This window comes from Cyprinus carpio, chromosome B4 (genome assembly GCF_018340385.1).
Source record: "Cyprinus carpio isolate SPL01 chromosome B4, ASM1834038v1, whole genome shotgun sequence".
Classification (NCBI taxonomy): Eukaryota; Metazoa; Chordata; class Actinopteri; order Cypriniformes; family Cyprinidae; genus Cyprinus; species Cyprinus carpio.
Genome location: NC_056600.1, coordinates 32,476,658 through 32,501,628, shown reverse-complemented (window position 1 = coordinate 32,501,628; position 24,971 = coordinate 32,476,658). Strand labels below are relative to the sequence as shown.

The following is a 24,971-nucleotide window of genomic DNA, read 5'->3' as shown; positions in this document are numbered from 1 at the left end:
CAAACTCAAGGTCCTCCCATGGCCATCTCAGTCTCCAGACCTCAACCCAATCGAAAACCTGTGGGGCGAGCTAAAGAAGAGAGTGCATAAGAGAGGACCCAGGACACTGGATGATCTAGAAAGATTGTGCAAAGAAGAATGGTCAAAGATCCCTCTCTCTGTGTTCTCCAATCTTGTGAAATGTTATAGGAGGAGATTTAGCGCTGTCTTGTTGGCAAAAGGGGGTTGTACAAAGTATTAACATCAGGGGTGCCAATAATTGTGGGACACATGATTTCAAGTTTTTTTTTTCTAAATGTGTGATTTAGAAAAGTAATGTACTTAAATAAAAGGTTGGATTTTTCTCTTTTTTTGCATTTGGGTTCTATGTTGTTTGAAATAAAAGGAGAATTTTTTGTCCACGACCACATCTTAAACAGGGGTGCCAATAATTGTGGAGGGCACTGTAAATATAAATAATTTAGTTTAAAAGAGAGCATACACTATAATTAAAAACTGAACGCAGCTACAATGCTGCATGCCAAGAGACAGTCACATCACAGATCAACATAACCGTGTCATCTCTTCTCCCTGTGCTGCGTCTCATTAAAGATGACACATTGGCCACATCGGATGAGGATGAACAACTGACAGCCAACCTGAAAGACGGCATCATATCTATTTTAGACAAGAAATATGAAGCTCTGCCAGAAGCAAGCCGGCAGCTTATGCGCAAGACAACATTTCTGGACCTGCGCTACCGGGGTGACTACGACCCGAATGTTGAGACCAAGAAACGGTCATCCTCGGTAGGAAAGCGTAGTCACACACCCCGTGAGAGAAGAGGGGGAACAAAATGAGGAGGAAGCCGACGTCGAGCCGCAGCCCAAAAGAAAAAAAAAACTGTTAATAAATGCCAATTTATAGTGTTTTTATTTTTTTTTTTTTAGAGTGCTGACTTGTCATTTATGTAGGCTATGGTCATTTTGGAAGTTTTTATTTTATATTCGTTTCACATTTATATGGTTTTATCTTATTTAAACTGTGTGTAATTTATTTAGGCCTATTTTATTTTCTTATTCGTTTTAAAAACGTTCTAATATTGGCTAAGCAGTAAACGTTCCATGGTTGGCTAGGCATTGGAGTTCTTATTTTTTTGGTTTTAAGTTTTTTCGGTTTTTGGTTTTTTTTATTTTTTTTTTTTTTGTTTTTTTATTGTTTGTATTTAATATCAGTGAGCTTCTTTTTTTTAGTGTGTCCATTCAAGCAATAGATTGGGTCGTAATTTTTGTAAATCACATTCGAATAGCTGTTCCTAGTATTGATGTGTTATGAGGAGAAGGTTCGGATCTAGTGAGAGCTGGCTCCCAGTTTTTTTCCTTTCGCTGCTTACCTCAAGGCAGAACTTTGTTTTGATTGGTCAGCATTCGCATCGCGCCCAATCAGATGTGAGGATATGGGATCATACCATTATGTAAAAACAGAGAGGGGGGTGAAGTGAAGCGGCACTCCACTGCAAGTTAACGAGTCGTAACAACGTTAATAACGACACTGTCTGTCAGATAGCGGTGAGGAGAGTGTGTGAGTTGGCGTATTTGAAACTATGAGTGACACCCGAAAGAGAAGCAGCATCTGGCTCCAGTTTAAAGACAATGGAAACAACAAAGCAGAGTGCGTTCACTGCAAGATGAAAATTACTTTAAGAGCAGGTTCCACCACAAACCTCCATAGACATATGAGAGCTGTCCATCCTACAGTGCAGTTAGAGGAGAGAGGGCAAGCTAGCACACCATCTACAGATCCTGGTGTGTCTCATCCTAAAAAAACAGCAACTGCAGCAGCATCTACTGGCTTCCCCACACATGCAGGTATAACCTTTCCTACTGCAGCTCAAAGCAAAATAAGCCAGTTTATACCCAAAGTGATGACCCCATCCAAACAGCAGAGCATTGATGAAGAGCTGGCTAAAATGATAGCTACTGATTTCCAACCCTTTTCCATTGTGGAGGACAGAGGTTTTAAAAGTTTTGTCAAAACTTTAAATCCCACATACACTCTACCCAGTAGAAAAACATTGTCCCAAACAACAATACCTAAACTATATGACACAGAACGGCCATTATGGCAAGAAAGGGTGAAACAAGCTCCATCAGTTTGCCTGACAACTGACTGCTGGACCTCCAGAACAACCTGCTCTTTCATGGCTGTCACTTGCCATTTCATTGAAAATTACAAGATGACATCTTGCCTTTTGGACTGCTTTGAGTTCACAGACAGACACACTGCAGAAAACCTGGCAGAGGAGCTAGTAAGAGTGGCAAAAGAGTGGCAAGTAGAGGACAAAGTGGTGTGCTGTGTGAGTGACAATGCAGCAAACATCACCAAAGCCATAAAAATTCTGAAGTGGACCCACCACCCATGTCTGGCACATACACTAAACCTCATGATTAGAGATGCCCTAAAGGTGGTCAAACCAAACGTGGATAAGGTGAAGGCTGTTGTAGAGTTTTTTCCACAAAAGCACAGTTGCAACACAGAGGCTAAAGTCCACACAGTGTCAGATGGGGATGCCTGAACTGAGGCCCAAACAAGAGTGTGCCACCAGGTGGAACTCAACATTTTATATGTTGAAACGAATTCTTGAAACAAAAGATGCCATCATCTCCATCCTGGCCCTCATCAATGCAGCAGTTGATGCTCTATGTCAAGAGGAATGGGAGCTGGTGAAAGAGGTCTGCACCGTCCTGCAACCATTTGAGGAGGTGACTGTGGAGATAAGTGCAGACAGGTACCTTGAACCATTTTTTCATCAGTCACTATTATACATTGCAGAAACAATACAGTATAATGTGCCACATATATGCCACATACTTTAAAAAAAAGCTTAATTTTAAAAGTTGCTGTTTTCTCTCCCTCAGCTATGTCTCGGCCTCAAAAATGCTCCTGCTATGTAAAGGTTTGCAGCGGGTGACAGCCCAACAGACTGTAACCATGCAGAAAGTGAAAGAATTGGTTGCAGCTCTTTGTTCAGCCATGGACCGGAAATTTCTGCGTATGGAGTACAACACTGTCCTCTCAGAAACCACATTATTGGATCCTAGGTTTAAAAAACTAGCATTCAATGACAACAGAGCTGTTGATGAGGCACTTCAGAGAATTAGTGCAGCAGCAGCAAAATGCACCCCTAGCAGCCAGCCAGCTCCGCCATTAGAAGGCCAAGTGTATGAGGAACCACAAACCTCTGTTGTTTGGAGGCTTTTTGATGAAAGAGCTACAGGAGATGCTACAAGAAGAAATCCTACAGCTGATGCTATAATGGAGGTGAGGTCTTATCTCGAGGAGCCCATCATCCAACGAGCAGAAGACCCACTGAGCTGGTGGCAGGCCAAGGCCTCAGTCTTTCCACGCCTGGTGAAGGTGATGGAGGGGAGACTGTGTATTGTGGCAACATCTGTTCCTTCAGAGAGAATCTTCTCAAAAACAGGGCAGATAATCACAGAAAGAAGAAATAGGATCAGTCCATCAAAGCTGAGGCATCTGATTTTTTTGAATGCCAATCTTCAATGAGGACATTAATACGGTTTGCTTGAGTTTGGTTCTAGTTCTGTTCTGTGGATTTATTTGCTGTTTTGTTTTTGTTTTTTTTGTGCAATAAAATGTTTGATTAAAATAAACAAAAGAATGGTTTTGTAACAAAATAAATGCACAAAATTAGGCAATTATAAGGATTCTCATAAAAACACTGCACATGAAAGGGTTTTCATCACACAAACCATTAATTTTTGCAAAGTTATGGTAAAATAAAGGCCTACAAAAAATCCTAAATTAAGAGCTGTTCAGGAGTCGAAAGAGCCGGCTCTTCTTTGGGAGCTGGAACTTCCCATCACTACAATAGTATTTGATTTGAGTGTTGTTGTTTTTTTTAGTGTGAATGTATGATGCGCACGCATTTATAAGCTATTTAAAAGCGAGGAAAAGAGGACATCCCCTCCCATCCCCCCACCCCACGGTGATACCGGTATTACCAGTGTTGTCACACGTCGGTTAGGTGGGAAATTTTCCTCACCGCGGCAACCCTAATGTAAACAGCTTCTCTCTAGTGTGAATGTTCATGTGTTTTTTAAGGTTTCCTCTTCTAGTGAAGCTCTTTCCACATTGTTGGCAGGTGAAAGGTTTCTCTCCAGTATGAATTCTCATGTGGACATCGAGATGTTGTTTATGTTTAAAGCTTTTTCCACATTGGGAACATGTGTAAAGGTTTCTCTCCACTGTGACTTATCATGTGGTATTTTGGTTTGATTTACTAATGAAGCTCTTTCCACACAGTTTGCAGGTGAAAGGTTTATCTCCAGTGTGAACTCTCATGTGGACTTCAAGGGTTCCTTTTTTAGCGAAGCTCTTTCCACATTGTTGGCAGGTGAACGGTTTCTCTCCAGTATGAACTTGCATGTGGTCATTGAGGCATTGTTTATGTGTAAAACTTTTTGCACATTGAGAACATGTGTAAGGTTTCTCTCCAGTATGAGTTCTGATGTGGCTTTTAAGTTTTGATTTATTAATGAAGCTCTTTCCACACAGTTTGCAGGTGAAAGGTTTCTCTCCAGTATGAACACTCACGTGATTTCTAAGGTTTCTTTTGTGAGTGTAACTCTTTCCACATTGTTGGCAGGAGAAAGGTTTCTCTCCAGTATGAATTCTCTTGTGGTCATCGAGGTAGTGTTTATGTTTAAAACTGTTTCCACATTGAGAGCATGTGTAAGGTTTCTCTCCAGTATGAGTTCTCATGTGTTTTTTAAGGTTTGGTTTATTTATGAAACTCTTTCCACACTGTTGGCAGGTGAAAGGTTTTTCTCCAGTGTGAACTCTCATGTGGACTTCAAGATTTTCTTTTCTGGTGAAACTTTTCCCGCACTGTTGGCAGGTGAAATAACTTCTATTTGCTGTCTTTTGAGCTCTTTTTTGTGACGTCTTTTCAGTCTGTGTGGAACTAAATGATTTTTCTCCAGGCATGAAATTACATTTCTCATGCTGAACATGATCTTCTTTTTCATTGAGTTCTTGACTCTCCTCTTTCAGTGTCATCAGATCTAATGCAAAAAAGACAAATCCAGATTAACACTATTTTAATGACACAAAGAACAAACATCAAAACCAACAACATGTAGGTCTTATACACACTAAGCTATTAAAGGAGGTGTTAAATTTAATCTTAAAATTTCTTCCCATTATTCAAAGTGATGATAAAAATAGAGCCAAGATCATTGTGTAATCTTAATTGCGTATGTTTAATGGTAATGGGTCATTTGATCTCAACATGTCTGCCCACACAATGTAGGGTTGCCACCCATCCCTTAATGTACAGAATTGACCCATATTTAAAGGTAAATTGATGTGTCCGTTATCAAATCAATACAGGACACAATTTTTCCTGTATTTTACAAAAGCCAAAGTTGAATCAACAAATAAGTATTTTGCACTGTTTATAATACTAAAAGCAAATATAATGAAATCAATTTCATAAGTAGTATTAGAGAAGCCCATTTGCGAGTGAGTGCATTTTGGCTTCTTTGTTTCCATAGCAATGAGATTAATCAAATCGTGTGCCAACAAAGCAGCATGCGCTAAACCTGTGTGGTTTAAAACATAGGAGCTCACATCTGCCCTTTGAACACAAGACTCTGAACATGTAGGGCTGATTGGGAAAGTTATCAATGGGTCTGTCCAGTAACTGATGATGAACGCGCAGTTTGCAGAGAAGCATTCAGTTGCTCACGGTGGACTGTCTGACTTAAAGGGATAGTGATAGTGAATGGGTATCCCTTATTTTGCCTCACTGAAGGTGCAGGGTTTCCCATGCATTGATTTATTTGTGATGGGCTGCCACGATATCAAGACTGACCGTCACAAATAGGTTTTGCAAAATGCTATGGCTTCGTTGAAAAACATGAGCACTGCAGGTTTTAAAATCAAAAAACCGGTGTGGGTGTTTTTATATCACTATTTCAGAAAGAAATCGATTGTCTTCAGAAAATTTCAGATGCATTTTCAGGGTTCACACAGAAACTGCAAAATGAAATTCCAGGAATTTCAAGGTCTTTTCAAGCACTACTTTTTTGGTTTTCAAGGACAGAGATCTTACTTATCAAACTATTTTGTCATTATCTTTCAAATTTTTATAAACTAATAAAACTAAATGGCACAAATAAAGTGCAGCAAAAAAGCATGCAATGATTGTGGCAACTTGAACATTTGAAAGGATATTATGGCAAAGTTAACGCTTTCCTTATTCAAACTGTTTTTTTTTCTTTCTTTTTCATGAATATATGATTGACCTAATTATGAGCTATATCACTGCTTATCAACACTAGGGTGGTGTAGGGTAGCTCATGAGATGAGACAAAATACAGATACTTGGTTCACTAGAATGAGACAATATTTTAAAACTATTTTTAAAAATGACAAAATATGTCTTTTAGTCACACAAATCAAAACAATGCAGTTGTATTTTGAAATATTTTAACTAATCTTGGGCTGTAACTAATAATTGTTTTGTTAATCAAGTAATCTACTAATTATTTTGACAATGGAGTAATCTGGTATTTTTTTGTAATACAAATATACCTAAGTGTAAAACAGGCTTTAGTATGACTATTTATGTATAAACTAATGATGAGGCAATAATAATTGGTTTATTTAAAGTATCAAAACCAAGTAATTACATGGTTTTATTGAACAACACTGATAAAATAGGCCTACATAATATGCCTACACAAAATATGAACATAACCAACTTAAGTTTATTATGTATTATAACAAACACCTGCAGAGGGCAACAACGGCCTGGCCATGCTTCACTTTACAGCATAATTCAAGGACGTTTAAATCCATGCAATTTTAATATTTGGCTACCTGCAAACTCAGAGCGAGGGTTTGAACTTTTATTTTGAAATCGCGATGTACAACAAATCGAATACCTAGAAATATGTTGATGGATTTTCCTGTGTTGGCATAGGTTTATAAATGATTTACGTTACAAATCTAGTGAGATAACATGCACTGTTTTCCAAGACAAATGTTAAGAAACACAAACTCACAGTATATTCAGAGGAAGAGTTTGTGTCCCGAGCTGCTGAGATGGAGATGCACTCCACGCTTGTAAATAATAACAGTGCAACACAAAACGCATCAGACTGCATTCCCAAATGAAACCCAAACGAACAGCACATGCCGTAAAAGACAGAATATAATGCAAGCACTATCAAAAGTTTTACCACAATCATAATTTATGCTAATATCGCGAGGCCACTTTTCACATCAAGGAGTAATATCGCGAGATCTCGTGGACTGCTAAATAGCAAGCGAAACGGTTCTCTATTTATATTGGTCACGCTGCATTGTTAATTTTGCGTAAAAGATGGTTTTATCGAGGGAAAGAAATAAAACTTATTTCATATATACTGCCCTTTAAAAATTTATGTACTTTTCAAGGGTTACTCCACCCAAAAGTGAAAATTTTAATTTTTTAATTTTAATTTTATCATTAATCACTTACCCCCATGTCGTACCAAAACAATTTAAGATATTTTGGATGAAAACAGGGAGGCTTACGACTGTCCCATAGACTGCCAAATAAATAACAGTGTCAAGGTCCAGAAAAGTATGAAAGACATCGTCAGAATAGTTCATCTGCCATCAGTGAATCAACCGTAACTTTATGAATCGACCAGAATACTTTTTGTACATGAAGAAAACAAAAATAAATGACTTTATTCAACAATTCCTCTCCTCTGTGTCTCTCCAAATCAGCGTAGCGCCATTTTGGCAAATCTGAACAGTACGCAAATTGCGTACGCTCTTCTGTGTCAGTCGCATTGCGCCAATGCGTTGTTTGCTTTCAAACCAAAGCGTAAATACACATAAAAAACATATCCTTGTGCTGCGGCTGACACAGAAGAGCATACACCATCTGCATACAGCTCAGATTTGCCAAAATGGCGCTACGCTGATTTGTAGAGACAGAGTAGAGGAATTGTTGAATAAAGTCGTTATTTTTGTTTTCTTTGTGTACAAAAAGTATTATCATCGCTTCATAACGTTACGGTTTAATCACTGATGGCAGATGGACTATTCTGACGATGTCTTTCATACTTTTCTGGACCTTGACACTGTTATTTATTTTGCAGTCTATGGGACAGTATCAAGCCTCCCGGTTTTCATCCAAAATATCTTAAATTGTGTTCCGAAGACGAACAAATCTTTTACGGGTTTGGAACGACATGGGGTAAGCGATCAATGACAACATTTTTATTGTTGGGTGGAGTAACTCTTTCAAGTACCTTATCAAAAATATGGCTGTTTTCAAGGGTTTTCCAGGACTTAAATTTCAAAAAGTCAAATTCAAGCACTTTAAGCACCTTGTGCGAACCCTAATTTTTATTTCATCTTCAATGTAAACGCCTGATAAAGCAGCGTTTGTGAGATCAGCGCTGCTTTGCGTATAGCGTTACCGGGGAAACCTCTATCTCTCCTGCTCTACAAGTGCCTCCTGCTGGCAGAGGGGCGGGGGAGTGCCACCACAAATAGAGTGTAAAGCCCTATTCACACGGGATTAGTATTATCTGGGGACCTTGTGTGATTTTGAAATTACCCTCCCACATCTGAATTTCGTGTGATGCATTCACACGGAATTAGAGAAGCCTGTGATTTTACTCGAATTTACTGACTTATCTCCCGGAAACCCGTATGTCAAGGCTTTGAGAGTCCCGTTCTATGGTTTAGATCAGGGGTGCCCAACCCTGCTCCTGGCGATCGACTGTCCTGCAAAGTTCAGCTCCAATCCTAATCAAACACATTTGAAGCAACTAATTAAGGTCTTCAGGCTCACTTAAAAATTAAAAGCAGGTGTGTTTGATTAGGATTGGAGCTAAACTTTGCAGGACAGTCGATCGCCAGGAGCAGGGTTGGGCACCCCTGGTTTAGATGTATTAAAAAATAAAATAAAATAATAATATAGTTTCTTGCACTTCATTTACATTTCACCGGGTTAAAATAATATCTCAAGCTTTAAAGGGATACTCCACCGTGTTTTCATATTAAACTATGTTATTCCCTTAACTAAGACGAGTTGATAGTTGAAAGTTTCGCCGCAAGACAGAGCGATTTAGTGCACGCACTGAGACGAAAGAGGTATGTATCAACTCGTCTTAGTTAAGGGAATAACATAGTTTAATATGAAAACACGGTGGAGTATCCCTTTAAGCTTGACTTATTTGTAACACATTAGCCTCAAAACCTTTTCAGCTTTTGTTTTCTGCAAATTGTATGGTGTAGCAATATGACAGCACCCAAAATACTATTAAACACTCCAACGCAGCTCCATTCTTCGCGAAAGATGGATAAAAAGGCGCACAGGAAACAAAAAGCTCGAAAAATAATATATACGACCCGCCAAATCCAGGCCAAATCAAAGAGATGTTGATTCGCACGGGACTAATATTATCACAGGACCTCGGTGTTCGGTGAAAAATGGTAGGTCTTTTGCGGGGGAATTTTTACTTTACAAATTACAGACATGGCCAATTCGCATGGGATTAAGATCACAGACAACCTCCGCAGTTATTACAGATGACTGGAGGTCACCAGGTGATACTAATCCCGTGCGAATAGGGCTTAAGGCTGTGGGAAACACTGACGTTGCAACCCTAACATGATGCAACCCGCTCCATGTCAAATAAAACATTTCTAATTACAAAACTCATGACATTCTTCTAAAATATCATTCCTTTCTGTAGAGCTGGACATTTTAATAAGGATCAAATGAGTGAGTTCAGCTTTGAGAATGAAAACCAACCTGTTTGTTCCTCAGTATCTTCATGTTTGACTTTGAATGTTTCTTCAATCTTCATGTCTTCACTTTCCTCTTTAATAAACTCCATCTGTATTTGTTCCTCAGTATCTTCTTGTTTGACTCTGAATGTTTCTTCAGTCTTCATGTCTTCACTCTCCTCTTTAATAAACTCCATCTGTGTTTGTTCCTCAGTATCTTCATGTTTGTCTCTGAATGTTTCTTCAATCTTCATGTCTTCACTTTCCTCTTTAATAAACTCCATCTTTGTTTGTTCCTCAGTATCTTCTTGTTTGACTCTGAATGTTTCTTCAATCTTCATGTCTTCACTCTCCACTTTAATAAATGCCATCTTTATAATAGTGTCACATGGATCTGTAAGAGATGAATCACAGATTCCTTAAGGTATCAACAACAAAGACCTTATATAAGCAAGTGCGAAGTGCTCTCAATTCCCTATTAACTACAGAGTAGTGATGGGAAGTTCTGATCATTTAACTGACTCAATGAACGAATCTTTTTTCGAGTCATTTTGTTCGTTTTTATCAAAATATAATTAAAATGTTACGTGTTACTTCCCTAACATGTCTACTAGTACTTACGCAAACGCTGATCACACTACAAAACTATAATGCTATAAGAAACAGAAAAGATTAATTCATTGTTTACCTGGGTCTTCAGTCTATGATTAGCTCATCTCACCTCTTATCTGACAAGTCTTCTGGTTTGAGTCATTTCTTCATCACGTGACAGCCCCATAAGCTTTGACCATTGACCATATAAAAGGAGTTACCCTGGCAACAAATCTGTGTGTATATATAGTATCAGGCCCGATACCAATACCAGTATCAGTGCATCCCAATCATTTTTTAAAGGAACACTCCACTGTTTTTGAAAAACAGTTGAGTTTTACCGTTTTCGAATCCATTCAGCCGATCCCCAGGTCTAGCAATAGCATTTTAGCTGTTGCTTACCATAGATAATTGAATCTGATTAGACCGTTAGCATTTGGGGTGCTCCGATCAAGATCGGCCGATCATTAATGCGCATCTCGTCAGTAAAGCCGGTTATCTAATCAGCGGTAAATTCCATCAGGTGCGTGATTTCACATAGAGCAGCTGTTACTACACGGAGCCGTTGATCACAGACAAGCTGCTCTAATTATAGGTTATTTTGATCGGGTTTGTTATTTAATATAGTGTAGCTGTTAATTGACCGGAGAGTTTCTATATTTTTCCTATTTAAAACTTGACTCTTCTGTAGTTATATAGTATACTAAGACCAATGGAAAAATTAAAAGTTGCGATTTTCTTGGCCGATATGGCTAGGAACTATACTCTCCGGCGTAATAATCAAGGAACTTTGCTGCCATACTACGGGTGCAGCAGGCGCAGTGATATTACGCAGCGCCTGAAAATAGTCCCCAGCTAATTTCCAACGGTAGCCTATTTAAGGCGCTGCGTAATATCATTGTGCTTGCTGCATCCATGGTACAAATGTGGCCCAGAACCTGCTAAATGTAATTCAGCAGTGAAACACAAATACAACCAAAACACACCTATTTTATACAAACTATAAAATTACCATATAATTTTATATTAATATATATATAAACAATGAACAAACGCACTACAATATAAACATTAACACACTTTTTAAAGACACAATATAAGTAAATTATATTTACAGTATATTATAAAAAAAAAAAAAACTAACATTATGTAGCAAAGAGGGATGCCATAATTCAGTTCAGTTCTTATCCAATGGTGTCAGTTTAGTTAAGTCAATAATATTGCTGAATATTAGGTGTCTTCAACTAAGCAAGACAAAAGGCAACAGTAGCAAAGAGCCTAAACCATATCAACACCAGGCTCAGTCAGGAAACCAGTTCTCCTCTGGCCAAACAAATGAATGTGGTGTGATTATTCTGGGCTGCGTCTCAAATCAGATTGTGGATTGATATCTTCCAGAATATTTCATCCAACTTCAAGCAGGTGAAGCTGGTAAAAAGGGTTTGTGCAGAGGGCTTGTCTGGTTCTCGTAGTCTTTGCTGAGAATCTTATCTGAGGCCATCAATGAGGTCTTCACAGGGGATCTGTCATCTAGTTGACATGTTCTCCGCTGACATTCAGGGATGTGTTGTGGTCGTTCCTGAGTGCAGGTCCATCTCCGAATGATGATTCTGAGAGAAAATGCACCTGATGTACAGTATGTTTGCTAAAGCAACAAATTGTACTTTCATGCATCTGATTAAAAACTACAGAAAAGTAAAACTATTTCACTTTAGCATTACTGGCCATGAGTTCTAAGGATAGATCACACATTAGCTGCTCAGAAAATGTGTCAGTGAGACGAACAGAGCACGAACGCAATCCTGTGACAGTCACTGGAGGTAAATAGTGGAGCGTGTGAAGGAGAGATGTGAGGCACGAACACTGTTCAAGGTCTCCAATAATTCCTGCTTGTAGTAATATAATGTGTGTATATTTTGAAAGTATTGAATCGCTTTATGCTGCGTTCACACCAAACGCGAATAGAGTGTCAAATTCGCGTCTACCGCGTCTAGTTTGCCGATTGAACATTTTGAATGCATTCGCGCGTCTAGAGCGAAATAGACGCGCGTAGAAAGCAAGAGTTTGAAGCGAAATTGATGCGCGTCCGAGGCGAAATCCGCTTCTTGCGGGAGGGGCAAGTGCTAGGCGGTTGTCTGTTTGCGTGATGGCTGATGTTGATCGAGCTTTCGAGGCTTTTCCACTTTTTCCTGCACACGTCCTCTGAATAAACACATTATCTTGTTTGCGAAAAGTAGCTGTAGGCTATATTAGGGGGAAAATAGTTGTAAAAAACGGCGTGAAGGCCGCGGGTCAATAAACGTGTACGTGACTCAAAACTTCTGCGTCTGGCGCGCACACAGTGGAGTCAGCTGTCTTTAAGTCCATGGCTCGTGTACTGCAAACACATACAAGCTTCATCACTGTGTCTGTCACGCGACTCTGTTCCCCTTTCGGGTTTTAATTGATGGTAAAACTAAGGACATTATTAACTGTCTTTACATTTATGTTGAAAGCTGAAGCTCGCGATTATGGAAAGTAGGGGTGGGCGCTATACCGGTATGAAAGTGACTACTGGTATTATATATTATCCATGAATTCAAATTTTGCATTTATATAGTTTTGTTCAATTTGGTGCGCTTTGCAAATTTGAACACAAATGACGATAAAGAGTCGAGGCTGAACGTTTTTGTTCTCTGTGTGCAACACTGTACTATACAGGCATTAGTAATCACACATAGAGCATCATAACAGACCAAATTAATAGAGCGCAAATTGATTGAAGAATCAGTTATATTGGGTTAAATAACTCTTCACACAAAGGACCATTTCAAATATTCATAAGAGAATCGTGAAAAAATAAAAAATAAATTGCTCAGAAAATATCAAGCAACACAACTGTTTCTTAAGGAGCAAATCAGCATATTATAATGATTTCTGAAAGATCATGTGACACTGAAGACTGGAGCATTGATGCTGAAAATTCAGCTTTCCTTCACAGGAATACAGTAGCCTATATGTTAAAACATTCATATAGATAATTTAAATTGACAATATTTCACAAATTTACAGTGTTTATTGTATTTTTAATAAATAAATGTAGCCTTGGTGAGCATAAGAGAACCCCCCCCCCCCCCCCCCCAAAAAAAAGGGAGAGAGAGGGGGGGTTCTTGAAAATAGTTTTCCCTACAAAAGGGGGGTTCGGCAGAAAAAGTTTTTGTAACCACTGTCCAACTCAGACATACAATATTTAATTTAATTCATACAGGCCTACCTCATGTTGCACGTTTGCACTTTTTGAGAAAAAAACAATGACACCACAAAAAAATACATTCCAGGACTATGTCCAATCCCTCACTTTTTCTAGTTATAAGGTTAAAAAAATGTGCCTGTAATTATTATATATATTTTTATATATATATATATATATATATATATATATATATATATATATATATATATATATATATATACACACACACACACACACACACACACACACACACACACACATATACAGGTGCTGGTCATATAATTAGAATATCATCAAAAAGTTGATTTCACTAATTCCATTCAAAAAGTGAAACTTGTATATTATATTCAGTCATTACACACAGACTGATATATTTCAAATGTTTATTTCTTTTAATTTTGATGATTATAACTGACAACTAAGGAAAATCCCAAATTCAGTATCTCAGAAAATTAGAATATTGTGAAAAGGTTCAATATTGAAGACACCTGGTGCCACACTCTAATCAGCTAATTAACTCAAAACACCTGCAAATCCTTTAAATGGTCTCCCGGTTTAGTTCTGTAGGCTACACAATCATGGGGAAGACTGCTGACTTGACAGTTGTCCAAAAGACGACCATTGACACCTTGCACAAGGAGGGCAAGACACAAAAGGTCACTGGAAAAGAGGCTGGCTGTTCACAGAGCTCTGTGTCCAAATACATTAATAGAGAGGCAAAGGGAAGGAAAAGATGTGGTAGAAAAAAAGTGTACAAGGAATAGGGATAACCGCACCATGGAGAGGATTGTGAAACAAAACCCATTCAAAAATGTGGGGGAGATTCATAAAGACTGGACTGCAGAGACGTATGCAAGACATGGGTTTCAGCTGTCGCATTCCTTGTGTCAAGCCACTCTTGAACAACAGACAGCGTCAGAAGCTTCTCGCCTGGGCTAAAGACAAAAAGGACTGGACTGCTGCTGAGTGGTCCAAAGTTATGTTCTCTGATGAAAGTAAATTTTGCATTTCCTTTGAAAATCAGGGTCCCAGAGTCTGGAGGAAGAAAGGAGAGGCACACAATCCACGTTGCTTGAGGTCCAGTGTAAAGTTCGTATACCAGGAAGTTTTAGAGCACTTCATGCTTCCTGCTGCTGACCAACTTTATGGAGATACAGATTTCATTTTCCAACAGGACTTGGCACCTGCACACAGTGCCAAAGCTACCAGTACCTGGTTTAAGGACCATTGTATCCCTGTTCTTAATTGGCCGGCAAACTTGCCTGACCTTAACCCCATAGAAAATCTGTGGGGTATTGTGAAGAGGAAGATGCGATATGCCAGACCCAAGAATGCAGAAGTGCTGAAGGCCACTATCAGAGCAACCTGAGCTCTCATAACACCTGAGCAGTGCCACAGACTGATCGACTCCATGCCACGCCGCATTGCTGCAGTAATTCAGGCAAAAGGAGCCCCAACTAAGTATTGAGTGCTGTACATGCTCATACTTTTTCATGTTCATACTTTTCAGTTGGCCAAGATTTCTAAAAATCCTTTCTTTGTATTGGTCTTAAGTAATATTCTAATTTTCTGAGATACTGAATTTGGGATTTTCCTTAGTTGTCAGTTATAATCATCTAAATTAAGAGAAATAAACATTTGAAATATATCAGTCTGTGTGTAATGAATGAATACAATATAATATACAAGTTTCACTTTTTGAATGGAATTCGTGAAATAAATCAACTTTTTGATGATATTGGAATTATATGACCAGCACCTGTGTGTGTGTGTGTGTGTGTGTGTGTGTGTGTGTGTGTGTGTGTGTGTGTGTGTGTATATGTATATATATATATATATGTATGTGTATATATATATATAGTGTGATAGTATTGATATCGCCTGGACAGTGTAAAATATTGTGATATGAATTTTAGCTCACATCGCCCACCCCTAAAGGGGCGTTACATTTCCGATGAGTGCTCACGGTGTTCGGCAAATCACAATGCACTGGGCCAGTTGGCCAATCAGAGCAGACTGCGCTTGTCGAAAGGAGGGACTTTGTAGAAAACGACGCGTTTGAGAGAGGCAGGGCATAGAGAACCTACAGTAATGTACAGTATTTGAAAAATAACGTGCTTTTTAAACATTAAAGCATATCAACATATTCTGTTGCATCAAATCAGTGTTGTAGTCGAGTCACCAACTGTCGAGTCCGAGTCGAGTCTCGAGTCCCAGTGTTCGAGTCCGAGTCCAAGTCCGAGTCACCAAAGAAGAGTCCGAGTCGAGTCCAAGTCGAGTCACCATTACCAGAGTTCGAGTCCGAGTCGAGTCTCGAGTCCCCAGTGTTCGAGTCCGAGTCGAGTCTCGAGCTCCCAGTGCCTACATGTCTCCACTCTGGGACCTTCAAAGAACTGATAAAATGTATTGAGTTGGTAGGCATTGAAGTCCATTATATTAACATCCTGAAATGTTTTCCTTAAAAAACATAATTTATTTTCCACTGAAGAAAAAAAGCCATGGATATCCTGGATGGCATTGGGAGGAGTAAATGATTAGGAAATTTTCATTTTTGTGTGAACTAATCCTTTAACACTGTATTACAGAAATACACTCAGCGAAAAAAAGAACCGTGAATTTTACAGGACACTGTATTTTAAAGATACTTAAAACGTAAAAATCAATATGATATGCCGAGAGAGAGAGAGAGAGAGAGAGTGTGTGTGTGTGTGTGTGTGTGAGAGAGAGAGAGAGCGTTTGTGTGAGTGACCGAGTGATTTAGCGTGAGTGCGTTTGTATGTGTTCAAGTGAATGTGTGTGTGTGACGGCACGCGACTGGTCAGAAAGCAACGTGTAACGTTAGTCTGACATATTTCTTGTTCACGACACCACAGGATTTTAGGAGTCAAAATTGCATCATCCATCTGCCACAGTGACTATCGCAACAGACAAAAAAATCATGTAATCTGATCTGACAGGCACGAGCGTAAAGTGAGTGACGTCAGTGAGTGTGTTGTCAAGCAAAGAGAGCGAGCGGTAGCAGTGTCTGTGAGGGGAAAAAATAGATCCCGGCCGGTCTTGGGCACGAAACAGTTAAAGTGTAACACCTTATATAATTTTTTTTATAACATATTTAGTCAAAAACAACATGATGAATGCTCAAGTCCGATTTTATATATCCTCGAGTCCGAGTCCAAGTACGAGTCATCAGTCCGCGAGTCCCAGTCGAGTCACGAGTCCAGAGAATGGAGTCCCGAGTCGGACTCGAGTCCAAAGAATAGTGACTCGAGTCCGATTCCAGGACCCGAGTACTCCATCACTGCATCAAATACACAAAATAATTATTTTTTTTTTTGGTTTCTTTTATATATTTAGGTTCATTTGGTCCGAACCAAGGGCAAACAATTATACATTGTAGCATTTTTCAGCTTTTTTTTGGTTCCTTTTCACACCACACTGATTGCTTTGGTCCGAACCAGTTGAAACGAACCAAAATGCAGTCACATGACAACATCCACATCACTCATTGGCCATGACGTATTTTCTAAACTGCTTTTCGATTGGTCAGAATTTACGTGCGGGAAAATTCACACATAAGAGGAAAAGCCAGCAAACAACACGGAGACAACACAGCTATGGAGAGACGACTGCGTGGGCTGGTTTTGGCCCTGGCCATAATCTATTACATTGTTTGTATACACCACAATATGCAAACAATACATTTCTATAATGAAGCGCGTTTATGCGGCTTGAAAACAACGTTCTAATGCACTGCAAACGGCGAGCGGGCATCGCTCGTAACTTCAAGCGGAGGCGTGCATTAATCCACGAGCTGCCATGCTAAAGCGCAAACTGTCAACAAACACACACACACAAAAAAAAACCTGTCAACAAACACTTCCTCATCTCATAATGCGCAGCGCAGCTGACTACGGCAGCTGGTTTAGTCCAAAAATGATCAGTACTTTTTGCAGTTGGGTCTGTTCGAGCTCGGATCACGTTCTCACCACAAACGTACCGCTCCAGAGTTCGTTTGAAAGCGTACCGAGACCACCTCTTCAAGCAGGTCTCGGTACGCTTGTTTGGTCCGCCTTTGGTGCGCACCCGAGTGCGATTGCTGCTTTCACACCTGCCCAAACGAACCGCACCAAAGGGGGAAACGAACTCTGGTACGATTCAACCGAACTAAATGAGGCAGGTGTGAAAGCACCCTTAAATCGCATCATATGACCCCTTTAAGGGATCTGAATTATAGAAATGTGATAGCGTCTCATGTGTATGCAAGGTTAAAGACACGGGACTTTTAAACCCACAAATTGCCTGCCTCCTGAAAAACGGTGTGATCTGCCAGTTGTTTCGAGATACTCAGAGATTTCTGCATATGTTTTAACTTCATTTGATAATTCATAACTGTACAATTTAACAATGTAATTATGGTAGGTTCGCATGAATTAAAAGATCAGTGTTTGTATTAGTCTACCTGTGTGGTTTTATTAATATCTGTTTTGTGAAAGATGTTGCATAAATAATTATCTGTCTATAAGCAGCACATGTGTATTTTTATGATTTCTTTTGCATTAATTATCATATAAAACAAATCTTTGAATTTGTCATGTATTAGTTGTATCCTTTTACATCCTGTTTTTTTTATGCGAAGTTAACTGAGTAAAATATTAAAATATGCTGTGAAAATATTGATGGAAAAAAACTGATGTATGTGCACAATCGAGAAATTGATATGTATGATCTATCGCAGCCCATGTCTCACAAAGTAAATATTTTATTTTAAAAATAATAATAATGTAATACAAACATTTTCGAGAAATAAATAATTTGTACACTTACATAACTGGTAAGGGAAAAAGACATTGTGTAGCTGTGTGAACAGACCATGAGTTCAACTTAAATTTCGTGAACAGTAGGCCTAGTTATATTTCATCTTATTGTAAATATACAGTGAGGAAAATTGCAGTAGCCAAGGCGAGCTGACTGATGTTATCAAGTACGCTGCTGTTTGCAGAATTACCGGATTTGCGTCATCGCGGACATCACATTCCTGAGTCGAATGCGCAAAGTCCGAACTACCGAGGATACGATACAAGACCGAAATTTGCGTACTTTGTATTGATAAACACGCGCAGACCTACGTCACCAGACTATTTGCCTAATCTTCCCAGTACTTTAGACCGCGGTGGAAACACAGAAAGCAACAGGTCTGGGGGAAAAAAGTCCTGGTACAATTGTTCCGGGTAATTTCGGTGGAAACGCGACATAAGCAGACAGTGCCACATTTCAGCCGGAATCGGCCCGAGTGTTCTTGCTATCTGGGATTAAGACACCCCAAAATGAAAATGGTCTCATTAATTACTCTCCCTCATGTTGTTTCAAACCCGTTCATCTTCAGAACACAAGTTAAGATATTTTTGATCAATTCAGAATGCTCTCTGACCCTACATAGACAGCAAGAAACTAATGTTACCACGATCAAGGCTCAGAAACGTAGCAAGGATAAAGTAGTCCTGGCGCGCGCTTTCTACAGAACGTAATCGAGTTGTATTAACACTTTAAACATTTGAATAAAAGCGCTCACCTTTCTTCAGCCGAATCACGAGCGCGGCGCTGCCTTATGACGTCACACAGCCAGACCAAAATAAAAGGCTGTGTTCGAAATGGCATACTAACATACTGCCTACTGCCCAGTATACAGTGCATACTGGCTACTACATTTTTAAGAATAGTGTGTGAGGCAGTATACACTATGCAACAAATTTTCAGAGGGTAGTGTGCTACAATGTTGTCACATGACCACCATTCAATGTTAATACAGCACAGCTGTTCAAATTGTTACCTTAAAAATAAATGTTCTAACCATTCCTTTTTCTGAGCAAATCTGAGTGAAAATGTCCTACCTTTCAACTGTCCTCACCAACAACAACAAACTGCGAAATAAGCAAAGACAATCTGCACAATGGAGAAAATACACAGTTTTGGCCTTGTTTTTTTTTTAGTACAACCGTACTGTAAGCTATTCAATTTCTATCTGATGATAAACATCGTTACATTATAAATAATATTAAGTACTGTCAGAAACTGTAATTTTTACAAGAAATATTTAATTATTTCTGTAAAATGTTTATTATTTACTTTTAAAAACATTTTATATGTATTATTTTCACCACCTTGGACACAAATCTAAATTTACAAATAATGGATGTGTGATAATTGTGTTACAGAATACAAGTATAACATTTATTGCTTTTTAGCAACACTTCTAAATTAAATTAGTTTTTGCATTATCAAAATGTTTTTGTTTTAATTCAAGTAAAATGTATTTTTATTCAGATTGCAATAAGACCAAGGTATTGTTCCCTCAATGCAAACGCACCTGTTCTCTGATTATACTTTGGTGAAGACGACATCAGAAAAGACTTCCGTTTTTCAGAGAAAGCTTGAATGCACTTGTTCAGGTCGTGGAAACAGAACAAGATCATGGATGGGGTAAAGCATTGGAGGTTGGGGTTTTTGTTTATTGGTTGGAATGTGGTACATCTTATCGTGTAGTGTCAGAGGCTTTTGACATCCCCCGCACTACCATCCATGGTACTATTCATCAAGTTGCTCATGACACCTTGAAGGTGTTCAAGAGAGTGGTCCACTTGCCAGATCCAGATGAACTGGAGGAAATTGGTGCAGGGTTTGCCAACCTTGCTGACTCCCCAGCTTTCCGCCATGTTGCTGGCAGCATTGACGGGACCCACATTACAATTAAGCCTCCTGCTGAGAACAGGGAGGATTATTTCAACAGGAAGCTATTCACTCACTCCAACTTCAAGTCATCAGTGACTGCAAAGGCCTCTTTCTATATGTCTTTGCTGGGTTTCTGGTGCGCTGCATGATGCCAGAGTGCTAAGGTGGAGCACTATTTATGTGCAGCATCTCTACCCACCTCCAGGTTGGTGCATTATTGGAGATGGAGGTTATCCCTGCTTGTCTGCTCCCAAATGCCTAATGACCCCCTTCAGGGAACCTGTTCAAAATATAGTCCAGGCCAGATACAACAGAAAACTGAGCAAAGCAAGGTGTATTGTAGAATGATCTATTGGAATGATGAAAACAAGATGGCGTTCTATCTTTCTCAAGGCACCAGAGGTAAAAGCAGAGATGCACTGCACTCAACTTTTATTTAAACTAAAAAGTGAAAATGAAATGAAAAAAAAAAAAAATTCACATTTGTACAGAATTTCTGCTCTTAGGTGAAGGTTGCCTTTACTTCGGTGGTTATCTCTTGTAGACTATCTTTGCCTTACAAATGGGGACATCATGAAGCCTGATGCGGTCAATGCAGAACAGAATGCCCTTCATGTCAACGTTGATGCCATCCAACTTAATGATCCAGCAATCCAGAAGATTCCTGGGAAAAACCTCAGGAGTCGCTTAGCAGATGCTGCCATCCCTGCACTACTGGAACATGATTATAATGCATGATCTTTCCATCTTGTTCTGCAATTTACTCAGGTTTTTTTTTTTCTACATAAAGCCTATTCTTTATGCTTGTTGTTTCTATAAATAGGAAAACCTGATTTTTTTTAAATGTTATTTTAAAATAATATTTTATTAATTGGCTAAACCAAAATTTAAATAAATAAAAATCACTGTACATTGTTAGTTCATGGTACCTATTGCTTGCTAACAAATGCAACCCCTTATCAAAATATATAATGTAATGTATGATGTCACTTGAACATATGCATAAACAAATTATTCAAATATGAACAAATGAGATCATCCTGTCCAAATGTTGAAACAAACACAAATATTTATGAATTACTGAAAAGCATTTAAATAAATAAAAGCTGCAAAATGCACAATAGAGGACAATAAGAGGACAATAAAACACATAACATAAATAACATTAACGTTAATTTTTGATAAATTACTCCAAAATTGAAAGAAGCCTGTCCTCTCTCACCTGTTGTTCCCTGACTCTCCTCTCCTCACTCTCTCTGTGCTCTGTCTCTCTCCTCTCTTCCCATTCCCTCTTCTCCCTATCCCGGTCTTCCTCTCTCCTTAACCTCTCCGTCTCCTTTCTCTCTTCTATCTCAAGTGCCTCTCTCTCTCTTCTCTCCTCTCTCTCCATATTCATTCTTTCTCTCTCTTCATCTCTTTCTTGAATGCTTTTGAAGATATCCACCAGGTCTGTGTCCCTCTTCTTCTTCCTCTTCTGTAGAGATGTGCTGAGCTCTTCATTGGGAGGGGAGGTCACCAGCACATGCTGGGCAGCAGAGTCAATGATGACAGAAGGACTAATGCATGGCCTCTGGCACTCATAGCAACCTGTCAGGCGAGCTTATTTCTGGTAGTGACATCCGCAAATGAGCCAATCACTGTTTGTAGCGCTTCGGGAATTCTACCAAGAATTGACCAATGAGAGGAAAGCCTGTCATACGTCTTTGGCCAATCAAATGAAAGACTGTAACTAAGACCCTCGCTGCTTTGTTGACCAATCAGATGAAGACTCAGACAGCAATATTGACCAATCGGGTCATTTTGTGGGTAAGTTATTGCAGTAAGTTTGTTAACGTTACCTGTCACTGTAAATATTTTTTGTCTAAGTTTTTTTTTCTTCAAATGTACAGTTCTCGATCTACTGTTCGAAACTTTTTTTGTCTAAGTTTTTTTTTCTTCAAATGTACAGTCTTTCCTCCAGACTCTGGCACCTTGATTTCCGATACTCTTTTTATCGTGTGTTTGGTTATTTTTTTTTGTTATTTTTTTTAAAGTTTTCCTTAAAAAATATATACTTTGGACCACTGAGCAACAGATATTGCTTATCAGGAAAGTTAAGTGGACCACTGAGCAACAGTCCAGTGCTGCTTCTCTGTAGCCCAGGTCAGGCGCTTCTGCCGCTGTTTCTGGTTCAAAAGCACACACCTGTGCACGGTGGCTCTGGATGTTTCTACTCCAGACTCAGTCCATTGTTTCCGCAGGTCCCCCAAGGTCTGGAATCGGTCCTTCTCCACAATCTTCCTCAGGGTCCCGGTCGCCTCTTCTCGTTGTGCAGCGTTTTTTGCCACACTTTTTCCTTTCCACAGACTTCCCACAGAGGTGCCTTGATACAGCACTCTGGGAACAGCCTATTCGTTCAGAAATTTCTTTCTGTGTCTTACCCTCTCGCTTGAGGGTGTCAATGATGGCCTTCTGGACAGCAGTCAGGTCGGCAGTCTTACCCATGATTGCGGTTTTGAGTAATGAACCAGGCTGGGAGTTTTTTAAAAGCCTCAGGAATCTTTTGCAGGTGTTTAGAGTTAATTAGTTGATTCAGATGATTAGGTTAATAGCTTGTTTAGAGAACCTTTTCATGATATGCTAATTTTTTGAGATAGGAATTTTGGGTTTTCATGAGCATGTATGCCAAAATCATCAGTATTAAAACAATAAAAGACCTGAAATATTTCAGTTGGTGTGCAATGAATCTAAAATATATGAAAGTTTAATTTTTATCATTACATTATGGAAAATAATGAACTTTTATCACAATATGCTAATTTTTTGAGAAGGACCTGTACATTGGTCATAGAGCCCTTGCTAAGATTTTTGAGAAAATATTTACATTGCATTTCACAATAATCATCTTGGAACTACCTGTAAAATAACTGTTTTTTTTTTGTAAAACACTTATGAATTAGGATATTTTACCTTAATTTTACAGTTTTTGTTTGGCAAATGCTTCTGCCAGTCATTGACCATTTCTTTTTTTAATGATCTTTAATCAATATTTTCATTAATGGTAAACGTTTGGCACCCTGTGCTGCCATGCATTTCACTTTTTTTGTTTACAGTGCAGTGAACCAAAAGAAAAACCTCTTAGTGTAAAGTGGCCTTGGACACTGGAGCTGAATGAATACAAGTTGTAGGCAGGGCTAAATTCTGTGTATTGTTTAAATATTTATATACTGTATGGACTAGCTCATTATTATCTGAAATATTGCAAATGCAGTGGAGTTGATGACATCATGACACATAACTGCATGACATTACCATGGTTGCTGCTTCCTTGCAAAATGTAAATACAGTTCTATATTTTTGTAATGTTGACAGGAACCTGAAATGCCCGACCAAAAGAGAGAGACAAAATGTTTACTACCAGCAGGGCACTGTTGTCAAAAATCTTTGCCTGATTGCGGGACTTTTGAGCCCATTTCTTGGCTCTGGTCCAGAACCCTTTCATACGGGCCATCTGCCTGGACTTCATGTCCAGCAGCTTCCCACACTGAGTAAGGAAGAGAGACAAGAGAGAGCTGTATGACTCACAGGAATTAAAAAAATCTAAACTGTGGTCCAGTTGATAAGCATTGCTGATTTTCTAGCCCTCTATTTACAAGGGCCTAAATAATAACTTGGATACTTGGATAGTCAATGCACCGGCACATTTTAATAACATTAAAGGCATAATGCTAAAACCTAGTTAGATATGTATCCATATTTTAATGGAAAATATGAATGTCCATTCTCTTTCCATTTCTTTCTTCTGCTGAACACAAATGAAGATATTTTTAATGTTGTTGGTAATCTGTATGTTTTTTTAAAAATTTGACTTCCATTGTATTTTTTTTTTCCCTACAATGGAAGTCAGTGGGTGCTTCAACTGTCTGGATACCAGCATTCTTTAAAATATCTTATTTTGTGTTCAGCAGAAGAAAGAAACTCATACAGGTTTGGAACAAGTTTGAGGGTGAGTAAATTATGACAATTTTTATTTTTGGGTGAACTATCCCTTTAAGTTGTCATTATTGTATGCACTAGTGGAGATGTTGCCATTTTCTTAAAATATGGATAATCTAAAAGAACTGAGTGACCACAGTTGAGGTTCACCGCAATACAAAGTACTGTCTGTAAGAGACAGATTCAATGTCAAATATGTAGCCTTGTAAGAGAATGTTATTTAAAGGACCCAATAGTCAAAAATTCAATAACAACAGGTACCTTTCCATCAGGTGGGAAATGTAACATCTTGAAAAATACCTACTGCACTGTAAAAAAAGATACACCATATCTACTCAATAAAAATGAGGCAACAGATTACAACCAATATTATTAAATTTCACAAGGTTTGGTATTGAGTAAATATTAATTAAATGAGACCCATAATAGTTATCCACTTAATATGAATAGATTTGAATAGAAAACAGTACAGAATTAATTATAACCTAAACAAAAATATTGAGTTGATTTGAAAAAGATAAACTCCCTAATGTGTAAATAATAATAATAAAAATAAATTTAATTCTACATATCATCTACATTAATCTGCACATTGATTTGAATTTAAACAATGCAATGAATTAAATCTAAATATTCCTTTCTT

General features: G+C 38.6%; 1 pseudogene; it reads right to left on the bottom strand.

The window, feature by feature from the left end:
- Positions 1–3,915: 3,915 nt before the first annotated feature.
- LOC109060638 lies at positions 3,916–10,001 on the bottom strand (annotated as a pseudogene).
- Positions 10,002–24,971: the final 14,970 nt, after the last annotated feature.